The sequence below is a fragment of the Zosterops lateralis genome (genome assembly GCF_965231275.1).
Source record: "Zosterops lateralis genome assembly, chromosome: 2".
Lineage (NCBI taxonomy): Eukaryota > Metazoa > Chordata > Aves > Passeriformes > Zosteropidae > Zosterops > Zosterops lateralis.
Window position 1 is genome coordinate 106,034,314 of NC_139763.1, and position 25,343 is coordinate 106,059,656.

The 25,343-nt window shown below is 38.5% G+C and overlaps 1 protein-coding gene across 1 annotated transcript in view; it reads left to right on the top strand.

Annotated features, from left to right (window-relative positions):
* The window catches only part of EPHA6 (EPH receptor A6), a gene marked incomplete at both ends in the record, with an annotated part of 364,185 nt that overhangs the window by 223,651 nt on the left and 115,191 nt on the right, over positions 1-25,343 (top strand). The gene's annotated exons all lie outside the window — the stretch shown is intronic.

Consider the following 25,343-nt stretch of genomic DNA (forward strand, 5'->3'; position numbering starts at 1 on the left):
TTTAAACCTAAATAAAACCAGTGATTATAGGTAATAGGAAAATCATTACATTCCCTAGAACAGCAAGGGGTTTCCCACTTGGTGATTATCCTGTTTAAAATACAGGTACCTGCCAGTATTCAGCAAGTCCCCCTGGCTAGTCCAAAGTGTTCCATTTCAGAAATAAATTCAGGAAAAAATTAACATTTAGTACATGAGAGGAAATTAAATGCCCTAGATTTGCTTCATAATGATGCACACTGAAATGCAATGCAGGGGATACTCTCATTTTCTACTCTTGGGCACCTCTGTTCTGCCAGGCACTGTCAGCTTCCCACACAGCCTGGGAATGAGAGGCAACTCCATCAGGACATGCCCAAGTTAGGACTGCCCAGTGTATTTATGCCACAACTATGAATTTCACAGGAGGATACTGAGTTTTGTCACAAAAGGGTCAGCAGCTGGCTCAGGACACATTTCAAAAGCAGTGGTGCTTTCTAAGCCTTTTTTTTTTTTTTTTTTTCCCTCCTCTCATTAAAATTTTCAGTTACCTGGCAGGAAAAATATATCAAATTCAAAGGAAAATTTATATAACATGAAATTCTGAGGATAATGCTGATGAACTGATCCCAAGAATACAGTAAAAACTTCTTGAAAATGTGCCATTTCATTATGCCCCTGCTTCAGTCTTTAAAAACAAGATGTGTAATAACTTTATTTTTAAGAGGGTATTCAGTCTTGAAAATTAATCTCTAGTGTCTTTCAGGTATTGTAGACTTCAAAAATACTGCTATTAGAAGACATGGGTGGCTGGCACTTGCAGTTCAGTGTGATTGACCTCACATTGCTTCATCTGCACAGCTATTGATTTTTCTTTTTCTCTTCATTTTGACATTTCACATGATTCAATCCAAGATTCATCATTTTGGAAATGTCAAGTTTTAAGGTAGTTTTTTTTATTGTTTAGAAAGAGTGATCTTTGAAGTGTTTTGCTGCCTAACTTTTTTCAGACACATCAGCACTGAATCAACTCAGAATTGAGTGGTTTGTTGTTGTTTTTTTTTTCCATTCCTAGTGTATTCCAATGAGCCTTTTTACTGAGTAGCTGGTTGTATCAAAGTCAAAGATAGCAGCACTGTTTTGGATAGATTTACAGTGTCTCAGCACTTTTCATGAGAAAAAGCTCTCTGGGGATAAAAGCCTTTATGCAACGCCACGCTGTGTGATGGGAAGGCAATAGAAAGCAATCGTGGCACATACTAATGCAGTGTGTATTACAGAAATATCAGATAACATTTCGTGGCATTTATTCAGCACCTAATAATTACAGTTAGACTCAACACTTGCATAGGGCACGAGAGCAGTGGGAGCCTGAATGGAAACTGTCTGAGCTGAACAGAAAATTCTAAGCAGCACCATGAATTTGTACTTGATGAAGTGGAGCTGCTGCAGCTGCCTGGTTCCGCTTCACTCCTGTTTGCTCTCCAGATACAGCACTTGACTGAGAGCCAAAGAGTCTCCAAAACACAGTGCAGCCTTCAATGTCCTCCTAATGGGTGCTGGAACTCACATTTAAAGTGTGGAATAGCTGCTACAAATTAAACTTAGGATTTTTGCTCAGGGCATCAGTGTCCCATGAGGTGCTGAGAGCCACAGACCAAACTGCATGGCCGATCAGGAGGCATCGTGTGCCACATGTCAGAAAGCAGGGAGGAGCTGGCCACCAGGAAATTACAGAGCCTCCCTCCAGGTCTTGGATTCTGTTTTGACACAGGACTGGAACCAGAGGAGGTCTAGTTGCTGGGAGGACCCTGTAGGTTGTCTCACTTTCCCTGCATCGCTGTGGCTCCATGTTCTCCAGCAGCCCTTGTGGTAGCCCTGTTCCTCTGCCAGGCAGGAGATTTAGCGGCCCATGAACCACGAGGGAGCTGATTTCTGGCTTTGTGAAAAGGCCTAAAAGCCCTTTAGGGACTGGTTACTCCTCTGGAAACACCCTGGTGCTGCTCCAGCTGTAGCAAGCTGTGTTTGATCACTGGTCCATGGAAATTTTCTTTCTCAGTTCTGCTCCAAAAACTGCTTTTCATTTCCCGACCATACCATTCCCTCTCTCATCTCTTTTTTACTGACTTTTCTCATCTGACAGTGTTAATTTTTTAGTCTGCTCTCTCTTTACATCATAGATCCCAATGGTATACACCAGGCATGCTTGTCTCTCCTTCTCCTTCCCAGTGTGTTCCTCCCTAATGGTACCATTATTTCCACACTGCTCAGAAACTTTCCCCTCAGGGTTGGTGAGGGAGGAGCCATGTGTCCCATGCAGAGCAGTCCTGAGTTTTAAATGTCCTGGTGGAATGTGTATAGGGGAGATGTCTTCTGAAATAGTGGAGTGCTGTGGGGTAGCTAAAAATAAGGTGATGATTTGTGCAGACAGAAGCTGTCAAAAAAGCCATGCTGAAACATTTGAAAGAAGGTATTATCTCAGTGGTGTGAAGGTTGATTAATTAATTTTTGAAAGACTTCTCTGATCTTTGTCTCTTATGAATTTAGCATTACCTGGGCATGGTGGTAGCTGCATAAAGCTTTGTCCAGTTCCTATGTCCTCATCATCTTATTATTCAATACATCTGCCAGGATCCAATTTTCTTCAGTGTGGTGATTCAAAATTTCTTCTATTAACTCCTACTAACATTCTTATGATATTAAAGAGATGCCCCTAAGCAAATAAGAATTCTATATTCTGTAAAAGAAGTTAATCTAAATTCGAAATACAAAGTTTTATGAACTGTGGGCTCCAATACACCTGACATCCAGCCCTTTGCTGAGATTATTGAGTTTCTTACCTTGAAGTTTCACTGGTGTAGAGTGATGTTTTTCCTTACTCTTTGTAAAAACACCCTCTCATTGTACTCAGAGTTGCATCAATTTTGTTCAAGCTGTATGGATATTTATTTAATGATTATCCATACAAAAATTGAGCTACCCATGTCAATTTCCCATTAATATTGGCAGTTCCCTCCCAGTTCTGAGTATTCTGTAGGTAAAAGTGGAAACAAAGTTATAAATAGCTGAATAACCTACATCCATTTTTAAAGCAAAATAATGTATTTATTGAAGATAACTCAGTAGCAGTAATATTACTGCATTAGTAAAGGTTTCTTTGTAAAATCCCAGAAAAGCCTTTCCTACTCTATTTCAGAGTCAGACTTAGAATTTTTTATTTGTCATAAACTATTGATATCTTCCTAAGCTGGAATTGACTAGGGAGAGTGGAAATTCGAGAGCATTAAGAAAGCTAATCAATAACCAGTAGAAATAATATTTCATTTACTCACCTGCTAATGTATGAAAGCTTTCCCTTTATAAAAATTTAGTTACTGCATTGCTTTTTTAAGATTAAGGGTACCAGAGCTTGAAGCTGAACTTGTATCAAGGTGGAAAACAAGGGCAGTGCAAAGGTCAGCACTTTGAGTTCTGACTGATCCACCAGCACAGTTCAACTTCAATAACAATGGACCATTTCTGGAAGTGTTTTGTCTTCATCCATGGCACCCCACATAATCTAGTGGAAGCTGTCCCTGGGTAGGAGTTAAATGATCTTCACAGGTCTCTCAACCTGTGTCATTCTGGGGTTCTGTGATTTCTGACAGACCTGGTGCCTTACTGGTAACACTTAGTGTAGGTGGCTGTATACTAAAAATAAATTTAATTACAGTACTTTCCTTGCATCTGAGAAAATTTTAACACCTTTTTGTGAAGTGCATGGGGTGTACTCTCTGAAAAACAAAGCAAAATGAAGCACAAGACTTTTTGTCTTCTTAAATGATTCTAAGTCTTGTACAGGAACCTTATCAATGCTCACAGATTCTAAATATTTCCCATGCAAATGGTTTCTTATTGCTGTATTTTGCTATCACTCTTTCTAGCCATTTCTTGAGCAGAGTGCTTCTTAAAACCCAAAAGCCATGGCAGTGCTGTGAGAGCCACAGAAGCAGGTGCCTTTTGAAATGATTGCAGGATGATTTATCAGGAAGGGAACAAGAAATACTTCTGCACTCTGAAATTAACATTTTTCAGAAAAAACATGAGTATTAGAAGTTGTATTTGTCAACTACAAAACCTAGGTGTTGCAAGAAAGAGATAAACAATGACAGAGAATGAGGGTAGAAAAACAAAATGAGGCTGGATTTGTCCAGCATTGAGGGGCTCTTATCAGTTGTGGCAGCCGTGCAGTCCATGCACTGTATGCCATTTGAAAAAACAATAAAACCTCCAGTGAGTGTCTGTGCTGACTGATTGATACTCCTGAAGGCCCTGTAGCACTTGAATTTAGTAAAGGTGGGGCAGCACAGTGATGTGCACAGCACACCGATAAAAATAGTTGGTTAAACAAACATTTTATCTCAGCACTTTAGGTTATAAGCAGCAGTTCTTATCATTAGATTTATAGGTGACCACTCATAAATAAATATATTTTCTGCCAGATCTTGGAGAAACAGGAAGACAAGAAAAGGAGCAAGAGACATTTACTCTGCTCTGGGTGTTCTGCAGCCATTCAGAATAACTGTTATCAGTTACATTATTAAATGTACCCAGTAAATCATTTTCTTGTACTTTCTCTTTTGTATTTTGAAGTAAAAATCTCTGGGTTTTTTGTATTTACCAGGACAATTAATGAGCATGTTTGAAAGCTATTGGACAACATTTCAAACTAGAGCGACTTGAATCGATTTTCTTGATGTATTCCTGACAAAAAGGTTGATATTCTCTCCTGATAGTGCTTGAAAATAACAACATTGCTACTGATCTCCAGTTCGGCTTTATCTTTTTCATTGCATGGCACTTTTTTTAGATTAGCAGTTGTGACACTGCAGACTGAAGGTGATATGAATAGGAGTCACAGTTTTCCTATATGTAAATATGGTATTTATTCTATTCCTTTTTCAGCAACTCTACACAACATCCCAGCACAAAAATACAAGGTGAAGGGCACTAAGGTACCTATTTTCTGAGATATTTCTTGACTAATACAGTAAAATATGGTTTATATATATATATATGTACTTATAGTTAATCTAGTATTAATTGTTTTAAACTATTGACAGTAACTTTTAGTGCAGAGAGGCCTAGAATTTGGAAGAGAGACATGAAGGTGTCAGAGAAGCATCCTCTGAAGGGGTGACAGGAGGACGTGTGGCCCTTCCTCCCTGTCAGAGTTCAGTGAGAGAGGGCCATGGTGCAAGGCAGCCTTGCAGAGGGCTGAGCTAATTGCTGGCATTTTCTTCTTCTTTAGGCAGGAACTCTTTGGATAGGAAACCTGACTTTCTATTAAATGAAATTTGAAGAGGTCCTGGAATGAGCATTCCTTAATGAATACCTCATTAACTCCATCTTACCTGTGCCTTCTCTACAGGCAGGGCACTGCTTCCCTTCCAGGGAAATCACTTGAAAAGTATGAGGGTTCCGATGTTGGCTCTTTGGGAGGCAGCAGTCAATAAAAAAGATCATGAGCCATCTCCAGTAAAATATTTCTGGTTCCAAGAAGAATGAACTAAGTTTTGCTCCAGTTAACTGTTTCCATTTAATGCTCATCTCTGTTTGTGAATGCCAGGACAGATAATGAAGAAAAAGCTCCAGTGCTGCCAAATCCTATAAACTGTTAAGCAAGTTATGGGATATTTTTTTCTTGACAAATACTGTCAGACTGTAGTTCAACAAGGAGGTATGAAAGTAAAAGACAAATGAAAATTGAATGCAAATGTGATTTAAAACTAAACAAGGCATCTGTCTTTCATCACTCTGTCAAATGGGGCAGAAACACAGGTCTGTGAACAGACAAACTGTTGTGAGCAATTTGTAGCAATCACCTTTCTGAGAATGAATGGGAGCAGCAGGAGCAGCCTCACACGTGTGAATTGCATTAGAGATGGCAATTGAGTCGTTGTAACTTAAGGCAGCAGGTTCTAATTGGGAAATGCTATCCGTAAAGAAAACAAAGATGGCCTTTGGGATGAAACTGAAAGATGAGGTGTCAGAGAAAGAGCTCCATCCTGGCATATTCTGTAGATTCTCCTCATGGGTGGTAATTTGAAGTAATGAGTAGTCCTTGTTGAATGACCTTGTGCATCTGCTGTACTGCCTGTTCAATCTGTAATTCACTTCCCATCAATTGCACTTTTATTACAATTAAATGTGCCATCATAAAGCGCTAAAAATGAACAGCACAATCTCTGCATATGCTCACAGCCATTAGCTTGGGACTGGGAGGGTGGCAGAAGTCCATCCTAAACCTTTTGTTCATGCCAAAGTGCAATTTGTTGATTGAAAGATGCTGGGTGATGGAGCTGGAGAGGATGGCAGGATTTGTTCAGCATGCACAGAAGCACTCCCAAAACGATTTGAGATAGGAATGCTTGCTGGAGCCAACATGCTGCTAAAGAGGCCACCTGGATTGGGGCATGAAGAGCAAGCTGCCCTTTCCCTCCCCACCCTCACACCTCATCCTAGGCAATACAAAACATGAACAGAAATGCTCATGCACGTTGCCATTTTGACAGGAGAGACATTCCTGTTCCAATCATAGCAAGGTAAGATTGTGGTTGACAGGTTTTTGGTTCTACTTTTAATTATAGGGAAGAAACAGTTTTTCACACTCTACAATGTTTAGACAATACACTGCTTTTAATTACTACTGAAGAGAGTAAAAGGAATGAATGCTGGTGATTCCCAAGTTATTGTTAATATCTTTAAAGATTCAATTTAGAATTAGTTTCAGCATTTTGTTGAGACAAATACTGCTTAGTATCTGTGTTCAGAATTTTTAAAATATGAAGTAGGTCATTGTTATTGTGTGAAGGCCAGATTCTTCTGTGTAACAGAGTTGTTTTATTTCATTTGACTTTACACATTAAGATATCCTTTTCTGGATCAGTGAGTAAAAATGCAATTGAGTGAAATATTTGTGCTGAATACAATTTACAGTGAAGTATTAAAATTTCATTGAAATTATCTTGTCCTTTAGTGTGTTTTAATGTGGTTTGCTAAATTCAAAGCTGTTGTGGGATGGGGTTTGTTTGTTCTTGATATTTAGTCAAAGCATAAAACCAAAATTTTTGTGTCTATATAATTTTCCTCATTGAGGAAGGAGAACATGGAGATTTTAAGTATGGACAAAGGATCTGTTTCAAGTCATCTTTCAAAAGGCTGTTAGGTTAAATTGTCTCCTTTTGTAACAGAAGTCTTAGAATCATAATAAAATTGTGTGAGCTGCTCTGGAATGATTAATTTAAAGATCCTATGCATTTCTTTCTATAGGTAGCTTTAAGAAAGCTGACTCCATGGAGGCACTTTAATGTTTCTGAAGCTGAGTCAGTCCAAAATGATTCCAACAGTAACCAGCACAGCTTATGCATTATTTAGGATACAAATGCTCTCAGATAATTTCAAGTAATTTTACTAAATTTGTTACATATTCCAGACGTTGAGGCAGCCTGCTAGAAGTGACAGGAAAACACAGTTTATGTCCTCACTTAGGAAATCATCTCTTACTTCCCCTTCTGTTTTTAATCCTTCATCTCTTAAATTCAAGCCTTTGAGACAGGGACCTTTTCCTCCTACCCACAGTTTTCGTGTTAGATCATAAATAATGGATCATAATCAAGCACTTTGAAGTACTTTTATTGGCTGCCAGTGTCATCTCCAGTATTTATCTTGTCTACACTCCACTTGAGTGTTTCCAAATGCAGTAAATCTGAGACTTCAGCCTGGTGACAAGTCCTATCTCTTTATGATTTCATTGACTAAGAATTCAGATGTACACTTTTCCCATCTATCATATCTTAAGAGCTTTTACCACGTTGTAAATTGTGCAAGACTAGATTAGCTCTGTCTCAGGGATCTGATTCTTAGCCTGGTCTGATTTTGAAAATTCCCCTCCCTCCTCCAGTGTCTTATTGCCATGCTTGTGGTGAAGCCAGCCTGTGGAGCTCTGGGATTAATTTGCATTCACCTGATCCTTGTGGTGTATAAATTCTGTGAGATTTTAGTGCATCATTTTGATCAGAAGGGTTTTTAATTCCTTAAAAGATGTACTCTGTGTGTCAGATACATATTCCCAAGAGGCCTGTGTGCTCCAGGATGAACCTATGTGCTCACTAGCATCCAAATATTTTTTCATTTTGACATCTAAATATGTAAGTATATCCTACAGGGGAAAAGCAAAAAACTTAAAGATGTAAATATAGACCAACTGGTTAAAATTTTTCCTTTAAAATTATCATTTTAATTCTGTAAAGTATGTTTTTTTATTGGAAAGGTTTTGCTTTCAGAAAGAGAAGTTTGAAAACTAAAGTTTAGCTGTGATCAGAGCTGTAATTTGCTCATGACACCATCTTCATCTGTCTCCTTGAGGCAGTTTCTCACATCCATCACAATGGCTTGATGTCCCAAGGATCAGTTGCCTAAAAAAAGGTCTAGTTACAGCAAAGATCAAGTTACAACTAGAAGAGGAATGGTGCATATAGGAAATCTGGTACAGGAACCGAGTAATGATGTACCTGAAAAAAAAAACTCAAAATTAAACACCCCAGGCATTCCCAAATTAAAGCATTCAGAGTTATGGACTGAATTATGTGACCTTTTCATTCTATTTACACAAATACTGAAATGGATAATTACAATATAAACCATCTTTATTTTCTGCTGGGAATTTCTCTGGCTGGGAAAACATCCTTGTCTTCAGTGACAAGACAGAAAGGGAAGCAGAATGGCTTCTAAGTAGGAAACCAAAGGACAGAAGTGTTTTCTCTCTGTTTTACTGACCAGTTTGACAGCATGCCTTCTTTAAACATTAGCATGCACTAAGAAAGGCAAAAACAATAAGCAATGTAGAAAGAAAAATAACTAGAGTTTTTTTATGTCTAAATCAGTTGTATTTCCTTGGGTTGCTCATCCTGTTGATCCCAAGTAGCACAAGTTTGCTTACAAGGCTAAGCCATACAGTTGTGTACTGCAGATGGAAACACTGAAATAAATAACCACTGAGTTTTAGATGCACTTATTTATCAAGTAAAATTGTCTAGTGCAGTTACTAGATGACAATAACAGATTCTTATCTCTACTGGTTTTGTTTTATTTTAAACTATGCTATTTATTCACAGAAAAATATGTTTGATGGAGTAACTGAGTTAGCGTAATTGTTAGGGATAGATATGCTTCTAATACAGAATGACTTATGAAAATGAAAGAAAAAGCTGAAAAAGAAACTAGTGTGGTGCTGCAAACTGAAGTCAAAATACATTCTTAACATGGACAACAAAAATGCTCTCTCTAAAAACATGTAAGGTTTGATATTTCTTGTGGGTAGTCTGTTTTCCATCTTGTGGTTTTTTTTCTTGCATCACTGTGATTGCTTCACACCTCCTAAGTAATGCATACAGACTTTCACAAGTATGTAGTGTACTTCAGGTTCATAATATACATATTCTCTGCCTAAAAACTTTCCAGTAAATTAGTAAAACCTGACTGAAGCCATCTGGCATATCTCTCTGTTCATACTGTTGTTTCTTCCCACTGGAGAAGAAAACTCATTTTAAACTTCCAAAGAAGTTTGTGTCTTTCCTTAATTTTCTTTGCATGACAACAGCATAATCATGGGTCGAAAATTTCAGAGCAGAAGGGATGTTTTGGTTTGGTTTTTCACATGCTGAGGTGTCTCTCCTTTCTAAAACCAGTTTGCAATGAATACATGTGTAGACACAATAACAGAAAATGTAATGCATTGTAAAGCCACCCAGAAGCTGCCTTCTGCTTTTATGCATATTTAAGTTCACACACTAGGCAGACTTAAAAGCAATTCCTGCAGAGCCTTCCTTTCTGGACAGTTTAGATAAAAAGCCAGTTCCTGTGCTGGTGATCCATTGGAGTGGTGTGGGCACAGCATACAAATGTCCAGTGGGCAGTGACACATCCATCAGGATGTGAGTGACAGCCTGAAGTGCCACCCTGGTCCCTGAGCCTGCAGGTGCTGCTGCACCTGCAGCTGAGGGGGCTGTGGGGGGCTTGCAGTGCACAGGCAGGGCAGGACTCAGCTCATGTCTCTGGATCAGACACAACATGCCTCAGCCCTTCTGCTGCCAGCACACAGATGGGGCAGCTTCAATCTCTACATATGTTCCATTTGATCAGTAGCCAAAATGTGCTTATTATTTTTTGACCTGTGGAAGGGGAGTAGATGCTCCTTATTTTATGTACTGCAGGATATAAGCAGTGAACATCCAAGGTTTTATGAATTACATCCAGACTAAATGTGCTATGCAAACTTTATTAAGTAATAAATCTCTCCACATGAGTTTTTCCATCCATTCCCATCTTTACTGAATTAAATGGTTGCTGTTTTGATAGTGATGATACTTAAGACAGTGCTGAGTTCTTAAACCAAGAAATTCATGTTAAGGAGTAAAGCTCATACTTTAAAGAAATTAATGTCTCAGCCACTCTGAGGCTTATGAAAAAAGATCAATCCAGTGGTGTGTGAATTTCAGCACCTACTTCATGTGGCTATAAAAATCCACAGGCAATGCAGATGTCTCTTGGATAATCCACTCACAGATGGACTAATATTTCAGCCTACCCCATTTTTGGTACCTCTAACTCCCTGTAGATATTCCAGTGAGTTTCATTGCAGTGCTTCCCTGCACAGGACCTTTTCTTCCTTTGCTGCTGCAGTAGGCCTGATGTCTTGAAGTGTCTTTGCTCCTGCATTTCTCTTCACTCAATGAATATCTTGCAGCCTCTGCTCATCTTCAGGCCCAGTGATAGATAACAAATGGTGCAGAGTGGTCTCTTCCCATTCCTGACCATCCCAGAGCAGTTTGTCCTCTGATGAGTCTGGCCCAGGCCAAAGACACAAAATTTGTCTCCCCCAGAGGATCAGCCAAATGCATGTACCTGTTGTTAACAAATTCCCACATTTCTCTGGCCTGTCTGCCTGGCAGATTCCCTTCTGGAAGACTGGCTGCCTGTCCAAAGAGCAGATATGCAGGGTTTTGGTAACTGCCTGACTCTGGGGGTAGCACCCAGTGCCTCAGCCTCCAAATGAGCTAAAGAATTCCTTGGTGTGCTGTCCACAGGATCTTGTGGGAGTGCATTGCATTTTAGGTTTATTTGTGTGTATTTCACTCCTCTGACTTCAGGCATGGTCAGCACCTTCCAGTTTGTGATAAACTGTCACTCTCCTCACAGAGAATACGTGCAGGTAAGCTTGGTGGTGAGTGACTGCAGTGAGTCTGAGATACAGCAGAGGTGCCACAGATGGCACAGATCCACTACAGTGTGCAAGATGCAAGAAGTTTCTCCATGCATGTGCAGCAGATTCATTGAGAAGACTCTAGGCTTCTCAGCACCTGCATGCACACCAAAAAACCAAATTAAAACATGCCAAAAAAATGGCTAAGACTATTCATTAAGCTAATAAGTACCAAAACAGGCAGCAACCCTGCTCTCCTCTTACATTCAATTTTTGTTCCTGTTGATTATACAAAAGAGCAGCTGTACTGGATCACACTGTTGCTTCATCTGGCTTCACATCCTGTCTGGGCAAAAACGAAGATTAGAGCTGAGTGAGAGAACAGAAAAAGTTTAGAAGATGCATTTCCTGAATATTCAGCAAAGCTGTACTTTGGGGGGACATCCTTGCCCAGTATCAGATTAACAATTTATTACTAAATACATGTTAAAATCTATGGCATCCCTTGGCAAGGAATTCAAAAGCTTAATCTCAGATTTTATTAAGAATCACATCCTTTTGACTTCACTTGCCGTGTCTAGCTTTTGTGCTGCAAGAAGAAAGGATCACACTTTGTGTTCTTCCTATCATTCCTGCTTCAATCTTTCATTGGATCCTCCTTTTCAGACTGCAGAGCCCACATCTTTTTTGAGTTACCTGTGTATAAGCTATTCCACAATTTTAATTTACTAATTACTGTAGATACTCCCTATTCTAACATAACTTTTGAGATGACAAACCAAAATTATGCACAGTATTCAAAATGTGTTTCAAATGTGCACGTATGCTGTTGCAGTGGGAAGATCTGGTGGCTTTTCTTTTCCTTTGTAATCCCTAACATTTCATTTAATCTTTTTTTTATTACATTGGAGCACAGAGCTGGCATTTTCATAGGTCTGTTTATTAGAACTCAAAAATCTTGTTCCTGGGTGGAAATGGTCAGCTCAGAGCTCATTTTGCTTAGGAAATTAGGGGTTCTTTTCCTGTGTGCATAACTCTGCTCTGAATTTCATCTGCCAATTTATTATCCAGTCAGCTGGCCTCATGAAGCCCCTCCATAGTTCTCCATAGTCCTCCCTTTTTACTACCCTGATCAAGTTTAGCAGATTTTCTCATCTCACCAGATCATTCTTGGGCATCTCAAACAGTGCAAGATAAGCAAAATGTACAAAGCAGGAGGCTCCTGGTAACCGTGGTCCACTGTAAGTAAAAAGCATATGTAGAATATGGACAAATTTTTCAGACACTGAGAACAGTCTACATATGACCCTGGAAACAGAATTATGATGGCTGAATATTTCAATTACATATTTATCATAACAATTGTGTCTTACAAATTATTATTCTCAATCATAAACCTCTTAGAAATCATTCTTAAAGAGATGAAATTTTCTTAATTATTTAATCAACATGTGTAAGCATTGAAATATGCCAGCTATTGTCTTCCTTGCTAGTTCAAATTACTTTAGAGTGCTAATGTCTCCCTCTCAGCTGTTTTATATTTTGTATTCAGGATTGTGTGCGTACTGAAATGTCAGGTATCAGTGATTTATTATTATTATTACATTGGAATCTGGGGCTCCATGCTTGTATTTCTGCCCATTTTAGAAGGAAGTAAACAACATCTTTAACTTGGCAATATAGCAGGATTATACCTGAGTACCTGATGGGAGGTTCCGATGCCAAAGATTGCATTATGAAGTGTTTAATATGTAATTTAAAATATTTTACATGGTGATATCAAAGTTTATAGAATGCAGTATGGTTAGAGTGATTGGTATCTAAAGAAAAAAAAAAATAAGGTGGTTTTGTGAGTGTAGATTAAAGGTAAGACATTTCACTGGCTGATGAAAGAGAACTCAGTGTCTTTCCAGTGTAGGCACTGAGAAGAGATGCAGAGAGTGGACCAGACAGGCTGAGGTCATAATATTTTTAAGATGTGCCATCTTAGAAACTTCAGAATAAAAAGAGTTGCTACATTTCCTCCGTTAAATGGGTCTTGATGGTCCTAACTTGAGGTGTTCCCATGGAATTAGATGCTTAATATAACAGAGAGTAGATGGTGTAAATTTAATGGGACCTGACCAGCAAATGGAGACTGATAACAAACACTGACAAACTCAAAGAGTTCAAAGAGTTTGAAGAGTTCTTGTCAAGCAGAACCAATGAATTAATTATCAAGATAGCCTTTCTTCCTCAAGGCTTTATGCATTCAGTTAATGTGGAATTTTTTGGAAGGACATTTCAGGGGAAGATCACCTTGTGTAACAGAAGCAATTGCAAACAAAATCACAGTATTTCTGACCAACCATGTCATGAGTAGCTAAGTCAACACTACAAATACTTTGTGATCATGATCACTAATGAAATATGGAAAATTCTGATTTATTGCCGAGTTTTAGCATGATGGCTCAGCAAACTCATGATATCTTGATGCAGGACCCTCAAAATTATAACTAGTAAATTTTAGGAAAAAGAGTTGCAACATGCAAATAGTCCTTTTGTTTCCAGTAATTATTTTCCACAAATTTATTGGCACAGAGTTAACCTGTGCAATCAGAATCCTATTTTTTAGAAAGCTATTACAAAGCTATCCTGTATTATTTATTTTGTTGGTATTTTTAAACTTTCTATATGGCCACATTTCACTAACCCTTATTTTCTGAACAGTACAGATAAAGAGCTGGAAGATCCAGAATTGACACATTTGTGTGTGTCAGGACCCTTTCATAGCTATGGGAGGTTGGTGTCCTCTAGATGGCATTCAAGGAATTGCTGCATATGTGGAGGATTTTTTTTTTCCCTTTATCAAAGATTTCCTTAGCTGCTGTTTTTTTTGGTGGGGTTTTTCTTGCCCAGGTTTCACCATATGTTTGAGTACAGAGGGATTTGAGATGCTTGTCTGCTGTAGAAATTTACAGATGAAGGTCACAAAAATGGGGATCAGTGCCAAGCACTGAGACATGGGTCTGAATTAGCAGGTCTTACTGTTTGGTTTTGTTTGTGTGCCAAAGAACTTTAAATATCCTGTGTGGACACACTGATTTCTCAGACCTTCCAAACTACAGACTCACGACTGAATCACATATCAAAGTATGATATTGGGCAAAGAGAATTACTTAGAACCTAAGGAGGATTTGAAGAAGGAAGATTTTTTTTGTGATGAAAGAGGCTGAGCAGTTTTTTTCTAGTGAGATCATTATTTTGAGGATTTTTCAAATGTAATAATTTTGCTTGTAAGCAGTAGTGCAATACCAATGTCTAACCTGGTGCTTAACATGAGCTGTCAAACTGAAAGTTGTCTAAATTGCCAAACTCCAGTTTGGTGCATGTTCTAATTTCTTCTGGTTTTGACAGTGTTAAGGAGCTTGGACTCAGAGCATAATTTAAATATCATTCTGAGGATCAGGTACTTAAAAATATGACCCCAAAGCACTCAGCTGCACATCACTAATGTACTGTGTGGCTATGAGCCATTAGTTCTTACAAGCAACTACCAGAGCTGCAGGAGCAGGGTGTGTTCTCTCTGTAAAATTTCTGCAGTGCAGAAGACACTTTAGGGATAGATAAAAGCTTGTTCCAGAAGGAAGCTGTATGTAACCAGCTTGCCTTTTTTGAGCTAATCAGAAAACTTTGTAACCAGATAGTATTTTGGAATTTTAGAAGGCTCATCTAGTCCATTATTTTTTTCTCTGACAATAAGCTATGGGGTACACTGGTGGAAGAAGATCAGGAAAGTGTCAAATAATGCTTCTCCATATGTGGTCTTCCAGTTCCCAGCAGCATTCAGTAGCATCTTAGTTAATAAGGAATGTTTTATCTGTTTCTTGCTTTAGTGTCTGTCAACTGTCAACTCACTAACTTTTTGGACACCACAAAATTTTTACAGTCTTTTTTAGAAATCAACCAGTGCAAACTCTGAATGTGTTAGTAGATCTCCTAGAGTTCATCCCTTGGACAAGAAGAGCTTGTGTAGGACAGCAGCGCTCAGCTTTTCTCCTCAAACCTTCCTGCTTTTCTTTTGTCTTCTTTCTTTTTTCACATTTGTTGTGCTACAAGAGCTAGGAGATGAAAAATAGACCTGGGGAAAAAATCTCCAAGGGCAGAGTTCAGCACACAGAATGTTGAAGAACACAAAAACTCATTAAGTGTCAAGAAAAAGAAGAGAAATACCAAAGGGGCATGATGGAAGAGTTCTGACAATTCAGAGGCTCTTGCTAGGAGGGCATTCATTGGATAATTATTTTTTTGGAAAGAAAAGGCAGGCTCCTTAAGCTAAATGATGTACTGACCTGGAAGTGTGGATGCTCAGGTTTCCCTCTCACATGAATCTCTGTCAGGAGATTGCCTCTCCATGAGCATGGGTATGTGTAGTAAGTATTAAACCACAAGCTGCAGGGCATGAGCTAACTAGCAGCAAATAGTTGGAGAGGCTTCCCTTTTGAAAGGTTATTCCATAATTACCCGGGCTTCCACAAACCTCGCTTTGAAATATGATTTACTGCCTATCATCTGATCTAATTTCTATGCTTCTCTTCTTTCTTGGTGTTTTAATTTTTATACAAGTCAGAAAGATGAAAACTCTTTAAGATCCTGATGGTTTTTCAGCTCTGAGGAGTTTTGTCTTTGTGAATAAAAGCAGCTCAATCTTCTTGAAAGAGGAAAACACACAACAAGAGAGATTTATTTTTCAAATGCATTTAGTATTAGTGTGACATATTTTCAGAATATGAGTACAGTAGTCCAGAAAGAGCCACTGGCCTCTTCTGAACCTCAGGTTTTACATACAACAGAAGTTAAAGGCCAGCACCTCTTTGCTTTTAGAGTTGATTTGCCCTGATGCCTTCAGGTGTCGTTGCTTCTATCCATCACCTTGAGAGGCTGCCCTCAGACTCAGAGGTGTGTAAGCATCCCCAGTGAGCTAACTAAAATTATACATAAATGATCTTTCACTACAGAGCATGCACCTCGATATTTTTTCCATGTGTTTTTTTTGATGACTTAACAGTGCTATTTCATGTAGAAGTATGATATAGATACACCTAACTGGAAAAAAAAAAAAAAAAAAAAAAAACAACCAAAAAACAAAAACAAACCAAAAAAAACACCCTAAACAACAAACCCCTTTCTTTAGGATGTTGACATATCTAAAATTACTCCTGCATTTCTCTGGGGGTCACTTTAAAAGAAGATCCATGGCTGATTTTGCTGTGAGCTTCTCTGCTGATGGGAGTGATACATGTATTGAGTACTGTGGCTGAAACCAGGGCATACATTTTATCTACCAGCACCCAAAGCAAGTTCAGCACTTCATCTCCTAACTATAGAGGGATTTAAGAGAACTTACCAAAAATATCCCCCAGCTTTTTAACTCACTTGAATCAAGTCAGATTCTACACTATTTGGCTAGAAATTGAGCACCTAACCTACATTTGACAGCAGCAGTGCTTTTCAGTGATTCGTGTGCATCAAGTACAAACCATTGAATGAATTCCTGACCTCCTATAAGTGTTTTTTGTCTGTATGCCAGAGTTTAAAAGGGTCTGCTTTTCTGTGCATAGGTTTCCACATTAAAGATTTAAAAGATACTTGACCCTCAGTAAAATGAAGCTACGCTAAACCTTTGGAATTTTTTAGCATTTATGAAATATGTAATAAGTTACATAATGATGTTTGTAACATCATTCTGGGAATTAATTTATGACAGCATATTTATTTAGCATCACTGTGATTTGTAGAATGCTCTGTCAAAGTCAGTATTTTGGGGAAAATTATTTGAAGCTGTACATTTCAAGTCAGTATTGGATGCATCTCCATGCACTTACACACATTCACTCAAAATATTGAAGTACAGTAGCTGTGACATTCTCTGCACATGCCAACAAACACAGCTTTTACAGAAGGTTCACAGAAGATGTTCACATAAAATATTCATGATATTCTTGCTAAAAGAAAAACCTCTTTCAGACCTTTAAAGTACTGTTTGACAGAAAATTGGCTACAATCTGATCTAGCCTTGTATTTGGGTATAAATAAGAGCAGGAAAGGTCTGCTGAAATGAATGTACATTTTATGTTTGCCTTTGTTATATCGCAGGACGAGTAGCAATTAATGGAGTGAAAAGATGGCAGATTTCCTAGTGCTTTTTAACCTGCTTATTTCATTTTCAAACTTCTGAGATCAATTTAGCAGCAGGAAGTTCTGCAGAGCAATTTGGTGGCAGTTGACCCTGGAGGGGTTGTTGCTGAATGAGACTTAGTTACAGCTCTGTTTCCGTAATGACACCTCGCTGCAATAAATGACACCTTCTTAACCTCAAGTTGCATTTCCAATCAATTTATAGCAATACCCAAGTTACACCAGGAGGCTGGAAACAAAGTTCTCTGAAGAAATGTGTCACCACAGGTTGTCCCCACATCTCAGGGCACCTAACAGTGCCAGAATGATATTTTTAACTTATATAACACGTGGGCTGGAACACATCTTTCTTCACGCTGATTAACATCATTATAGTAGCAATGTGAATCTGCTGATAAACAATTTTCTCCTGCCTCTTTCTCTTTTAGCACAGTTTTCCTTAAAAAGGAAACCCCCATAAGCCACTCTGCCTTCTTTGTTAGAGGAGTCCTGCTTTTCAGGAATGGTACCCCAGAAAAGCACACACTCCAATTTCAAACGTGCCACCAGCTGACAGTCAGTGGCTCACCACAGTGTTTGAGTCAGGAGGAGCAGTGAACAGCACAACACAGAACATTTGAGATTGTGAAAACAGAAAATCTGCTGGTGAAGGACGTAATGTTCTGTTACTTCTCCTCTTGGTACCACAACAGGGTTTATAATTGTCATAAGGAGTGATAGGAAGGGAATGGACTTGCCTGGAGTGGCCTCTTGCACCCTTCCCTGGTTTTTGATCCAGAACAACATGCCCAGAAGAAGCCAATGAAGAAAAGGGCCTTTTTTCCCAAGTTATCACATTTTTACTGTGCCATTTAGACACAGAAGTTGTTGCCACCTGTTGTGAGCTGATGTACCAGCCCCACACAACCTCAGCTTTGCCTTCTGCCAAACAAGGAGAGGGCAGCTCTGGTTTCCAGAGAACTGTTCCCTCAGGAATGCCAGTGGCCTATTAGGTCTTTAAGTCTCTCATTGCCTCCTGCTGCTCCAGCCCTAAAAGGAAGTGGAAAGGAGCCAAAAACCTGCTTATTCTGATGCAAATCCCTTTGATTGCCAGAGGCCTGTTGATTCGAAATTATTTCCGTTTATGTGACAGGCAACCTGGTTTAGTTTTGCATTTATTTTTTGTTTGTTTGCATCTGATTCCTGGAGTCACACCCTCTCTCTATGCTTTTTTGAACTGAATTATTCCTCTTGCTTCAGATAATACACAGCATATAAAGTACCTCCTTTAAACATACATTTAGGTAAAGCATTTCTGTGCTTTTTTAAGGGATACTATTTTTAAGAAACAGACTTGTAACTAAGATATTTTTAATCATTCATTGCATTATAAATTATGTCAAAAAACTCAAAATACTTTTTACCTTTGAGGTTTTGCACATACACATCATCAGAGAGAGCAGAACAGTCACACAGTCTGACTGACAGTTGAGAAGGCCTTATTTTATACTTGTTTTTAAGTATCTTCTACTAAAATCCACTTTGAAGTATCAGAAGCTGAGTAGGTCCTGTAAGAAGTAAAGAATTGGGAGTGCTTCTGTCTGAAGCTTGAAAAATGTAGAATGGCAGCACATTCTGTAAGTGAAAGAAAATCTGTAGTGTTGCAAAATCGTGTGGATGAATAATTACTGTCTCCTTACATAAGATCAACAATAGATGAAAGAGAAATTAGGCAGAAAGGAAGAAAGAATTGCATTATGGAACACACAAAAAAAGCCATGTTGAATCTACATTTACCCTGGAGGAAATTTGGGGGTTGTGTCTATCATGACCTTTAGCCCACAACACTGTAGCAGAATCCAGGTTTTGACAAGGGTATTGGCTTCACTTGGCTTCCATCCACCATTTCTGAGCAAGCAAAGGAGATCTGCAAGGGGAAAGACTTTAAGATGGAGGGAGAGATGATAATTATAACTTGCTGGAGGCCTACTTTCAGTAAATGAAGTGCTTCAAAAGAAGCACACTGCTCTGCTGTCTTTTGAGTGCAAACCTTTAGGGAATTAGTGTGAGAAAAGGAAGTAAAAACCCCACTTTTTTAGCCCCAAACTTGTTAATTTGCTAGCTGTACTGCTTTGTCAGGGAAACACCACACTCAACTTTGAACTCCAAGGTTAGTGCCTGTAATAGTATCCCCTCCAAGCATTGTAACTGTGAATTACTGCTGAAATGATCAGGAAGATAAGAGACTGTTATGGGAAGAATCAAATATCTTATCTAGTCACTGTACTAATTGAAAGCAAGCTTGTGTGGAAAGAAAAAAAATTCTTGCTGAATTCAGTATAAACCCGAAGTTGCTTCATCCATGTGAACATCTTTAATATACAGAGATGGGTTATGAACTGGGTTTTTTTAATAAAGTTCAATATCTGTTCATATTTTGTGGTTTGTTTCCCATGTCAACTTGTGCTTAGGTTTTAGTCTTTTATATCCACACACTCACACTTCTAACAAGAAAGTGCTCACATATTGCAAATAATGGAACTTATTGACATTCACGTTGTACGTTGAGATAGCTCAGTCAAAAGATTAAAGAAAATCTCTGGAGCATAACTAGGAAAGAATATAAACAGAAGTCTCCTGGATCCCTATCACATCCCTTGTTCATAAGATACTTTTTCTTCCCTTATCCTACAAAGATAGCAACAGAAAGATGAATGGACAAACACAAAAGAATGAAAGGATGAACTGCATCTCTGCTGGAGGATTAATAACCATATTGCAGGAGTGAAGACTGCTCTGGATGACAGACAGCACAACTACATCCTTCAGATGACTGATCATATATTTCACATGGGCATTAGTAATGCAGGATGAAGGTTTCAGGCCTCTTAACTTCCCTGGAAAATCCTTGGCATATAGCTCAAATGAGTAAAATACTGTAGGCATTATCATTGATCAGGAAATGTTGTTTCATTGCTTCCAGTTCTGTTACTGGAGTAAAATGTCTTCTCTAAGAGAGCATAGTTTCACTGCTTATTACCTTTCTAATAGTCTTTCTAGAATCAGAAGTAAAAGCAATATTTTTCTTACTGTGCCCTGAAATTGTCTCCTTTTTTTTTCTCTTTTTTTTTCTCTTTTTTTTCCCAAATGTGGCATTGTGAATAAAATCTCAGTGCTCTTTTTGTTGATATTGGTAATATAAAATCATACTCAGTGTTCAGTAGTATAGGAATTGTAATATAGTTACAGAACATGGACTGGTGAAACACTGTAAAGTTATAATAGCATTTTCTGTTATAGAAAAAGTGCAAAAAGTGTTTTTACCATCTGGAAGGACACTTCAGATTTGGACCTTGATACATCTCTGTTCTGTTTCATTGATTTCCTAACATTTTTGTTTAATGGGATTGGAATTATTAGATAACTGTAACTTCTGTAGTGTTAAGCATAGTTTACTATTGGTTTAATTTGTGCCATTAACCTGTGACTGAAGCTTGAAGAAGCCCTTTCCTTTTCACAACCAAGAAAACAGTTTTCTTTTGTTTTCTGACCCAACACAGTCAATAAATTAGTCATTACAGCATTGATATCTCTTCCACCCTCAACTGTCCTTCTCTTACTGAAGGAACTTGTTCCCCAAAAGGAGGAATGCAGGCTCCCTGCAGGATGTTATAAAGCTGGTTTCCTCCTCTGTAGGGAAACCTCTGCTCAGAAAACAGGTGATTAAGCCCTATATTTTGGTGTGATCTTTCCTGTTTCCTTGAAACAGGCAGAGGTCTCAAGGAAAGAATGACATTTAGTTATGTAATTTGCATTATTGTTGGTAATGGCAAAGAAACAACAAAGGTATAGAAATGACAAGCTGAATTAAACATGTGATCCCAAATGACATTATTTTACTTCTTGAGACCCCCAATATTTTACTTACTGGGACCCACAGCCTTCTCCTGAGGATGGCGTCCAAAGGAATAAAGTTGCAGTCCTCCCCACAGCATCCATACAATTCAGATCCCACTTCCACTCTCTCCTCTCCAAATTTGTATCTGCTGGCACTTTGTTGGTTTTGGGCAAAACAGATACAATTCAAGGGGAAGGAAGGAGGAGAACAAAATGGACGCAGCTGTTCTTATTTGATGGTAGATTTTTTTTTTTAGCAAGAAAGTGACTGAAGGGAGAGGCCTTTGAGCTGTCATGGTTTCTCTTCACCAAAAAATTAAGATTAGAAATGAGATGAAGGGTTGAAAGATTTGATGTATAAACAGGTATCAGGTGAGCTTTGGTCATCAGCTGCCTTAGAGTTTGAAGCTTCCTCACCACAATGAATGGCCATCCTATAAAAGCTGCTCAGTCCTGGAAACAGGAGACATTTCTGTGTCTACTTTCAGGAGTGTGAAACAAGAAGTAGCACAATTAGAAAATTCACTAAAGGAAAAAAGCTCCAGCAGCTCTCCAGATCACTTATTTTGAAATCAGACATTTACAGATAATGGAAGCCAGCTTCAGAAAAAGAGAAAGTTTCTAGGGAAAAGATACTTTGATCCAGTCATTGTTTAAAATACACGTTTTCTCTCCTGTATGTAGCATATGAGAAAAAAAAGGATTCTGAAAAAGAGAAGCTAAAGGAGTTTGGAATAAAATCAGCCCATTCTGCATTAAAGAATAAACTTCCATTATTCAATAAAAATTTGAAAAGACCGAGAAGCTTATCAGACTAAATCAAATGAGGAGCTCACCACATTGTAGATGACTCATCGTAATTCAACAAAAATAAATAACAGAGTAGTAGAAAACAGATGGTGCAAAGAATCCTCTGTACTAAATACAGATCAGTGCTGAGCTCAAGAGCTGGAAACCACCCTTCAGCCTAGGACCCCAATGGCAAGAAAATCCTGCCCTTAAAGTCATTAAAATCCATGCTGCTCTTCTAAGCATTTCTTTTTTCAAATTGTTTCATTGGGTAACCATATTAGAGCTCTCCTGCAGCTACTGGATTTGAAACAACTAATTAGAAGAACTTCCCATTGATTCATCATAGGCACATTAGAGCAATCTTTAGGGGGAAAATAGGATTTACCTATCTTACGATCTTCTGGTTAAAAAGAGCTTTAACAATAAGTGGATAGGATCTCTAAGGTCTAATTGACTTCTGCTGTGGTGAACAACAGTTATAAGGAGCTGAAATTTCTCCACAGAAAGTGGAGAGTGCTCTTTAGTAGCACTTCACAACAAGAGAAATAGAAACTCAGCTAGCTGTGCTTTTAATTACTTGGTTTTATTTGTCTGTTTCTTCCTACAATAAATTTCTGAGTGGAATCCTATCTGGGAAAAACGTGATCATCCTTCTGCACATACAGGAAATGCTCAGTGGTGATTCTTCTGGAACTTTTTGTTAAAAAGTGTAGTTTTGGTGGGTTTTTTTTTTAACTTGATACAAACACAAATACACTTCTCATATTCACAGCTTTATGTGCATATCTCTGCATCTGGATTTAGAGGATTCAGTGCTGGCACAGTGCTACAGGTGTGATGTGAGTCTTGCTGTATGGGCTTGTTGGTTTCAAGTGCAGGTCAAGCACAGGTGGTTTAGGGAAGATCTAAAGTAATTTTGTTCTGTTAATTTCCTACTGAATTGTTTCCCAGGAAGACAACTGGCATTATTTCATATACTGAAGTTTTGAGAGCATCTTGCAATGCACCACAACTCTGCTTTTGAAATGCACTTCATCAAATGGAAGAATCACTGTGTTGATCTCAGGCTGAAAACATGTATGAATTGCTGTATAAATTTGGAAGTTAGAGCACAAAGAAAAATCCCCATCATGCAGTACATGCGAAAAGCTTGTAAAGTTTAGGATATAACATGTTATATCAGCAGTCTGTATTTTATAAGCCTAAAAAAGCCAAGAATATAATTTTATCTACAGCTTGACCTGGTGTTTTCTGTCATCAGTCTTAATAGTTGTGCAAGGATTGGGTTGTCTGACCAGCAAACTCACAGATGCAGTGGGATGAAGCTGCAGTGTGCTGGGAAGGTGGCCCAGATGATGCTCATCACAGTGGGTACCAGATGTGTCTGACAGGTTGCTATAGCTCCCTCAGACCCACTTGTAAATCACAGCTCAATGCCAGTGAATGACTCAAAATAACAAACAGTAAAACAATTTATGTGAGCATTGCCTTCCTTGGCCCTTGATCAGTATTTAGCAATTACAAATCCATGTTTGCTAGCTTCTGCTTTCCTTTAAACAGACCTGACTTTGTATCTATCTTGCTTGGAGAAGTTGATTGCACCTCAGAGAAATATTATGAGAGCTCAACTTCACCCTCAGTTTCAAGAGTAAAAATTTAATTTTAGCTGAGGGAGTAGTTACACCTACCCAGGGATAACATTTTGGTTCAAATCCTGTGAATGCCTTTTATTTATTAGTTTGTGTTTTTTTCTTTTCAGTTATTTACATTATGCTGTTTAAGGACTTCCTGAAAACCAGGTTAATCCTTTATTCTGCATGGCAGGAAATATATATATATATATTTTTTTCTATGATACCCTTGCATCAGACCTGTGGTTTAAGTGGCAAAAGTGTAGAAGTTTCCTGTGGAAGCTCTTAGACTTCGGTCAGAATTTTTTCTGGTGTTATGTGTTGAGTTGGGTTTGGTTGGTTTATTTTTTCCACATCAAAGAGGACAAAACTGTTTTCCCACGGAATAGTTACCCAAAGGGAAGATTGACAGGGGATGGAAGTTAATTTTCTCTCTCAGATAAATGTGTTATCACAGAGAAAAATGCCCACGTCTCTGTGTAGAGTTTCCCCTTTTTCAAAGACAAACACATGGGTTTGGTTTTTTTCAGTGTTTGTTTATATTCTAGAATTTATTTATTGTTTTCATTTCTTAAACCTCTTGAAATGTTTACAGGAAAGAAAACTAAGCCGTGAAATTTTGTGACTAGAAGCAGATTCTCGTTTCGTTTTCCTAGGGAAATTCTTTCATTGAAAAGATAAAACCAGAAGTCATAAAAATGTGTTATTTTTAGGAGACAACTCCATGGAAACTTGGAAAAGTTAAGTAAGATTCAGAGGAGAGATGAATGGGGGAGGGTGTGTAATAAACTGATATTTTTTAGTGGAAAGACAAATAGTGAAATCTGTGGACCACTTATGGTAGCTGAATTGTTGATCTTAGTTGTGTTGAATAATATGTTAGAATATGTTGGGCTGTTGAATATTAGAATAAAATGACTGGGTTTGCTGTAAAATTTGGGAAAGCTGCACATCAATACTATTGAAACCACATTAGTTTCTGGAGATATTTTTACCTGCTTGATCAGATTAATAAAATAGGGAAAGATCATTTCCTAGAATGCAATCTTTGCACCATTTGAAATCATTGCGTGGATAACCATTCTCTTCCAAAAAAGGCAGAAAAACTGGTTCATAAAATTGGTTAAGCCCACAGTGAGATAATTTGGCTCCTGGGTGCATCCATGCATGTTGGGCCCCTTCCAGAAGCTGCTTTTGCCCCCCAGTTTGCCCACACCCCAATCCCTTTCAGGGGCCTGGGAAGGAGCCAGCTCTTGCGTGCCTTTTCCACAAAAAGGATTCATTGCCTCTGTTTCAAGCTGTGCCTTGATTTTACCCCAAAGACTAAACTGAATGTACATCCTAAACAGCTGAATTATAACATTTAATGAAGATTAAGCTGCATGCAGAATTTGCTGCCTCTGAAATGTGCTCCTGCTCTGGACACGGTGTCCCCAGAGTCAGCAGTGTGGCTGAGCTGGGGCAGGGTACAGCCCAAGCGTTCCCTTCTGTATTTTGGGGATTTTTCAGGAGCTGCTCTGCACTTCAGCAGAGGAGTTTCCAGCGTGTGCTTGAGACATTAATTCCAGGTTATATGGTTTCCCTGAGAACTGCCATCTGTCATGCTTTTCTGTCTGGAGGTCACTCCAAGTTGCCTCGGGTTGGTT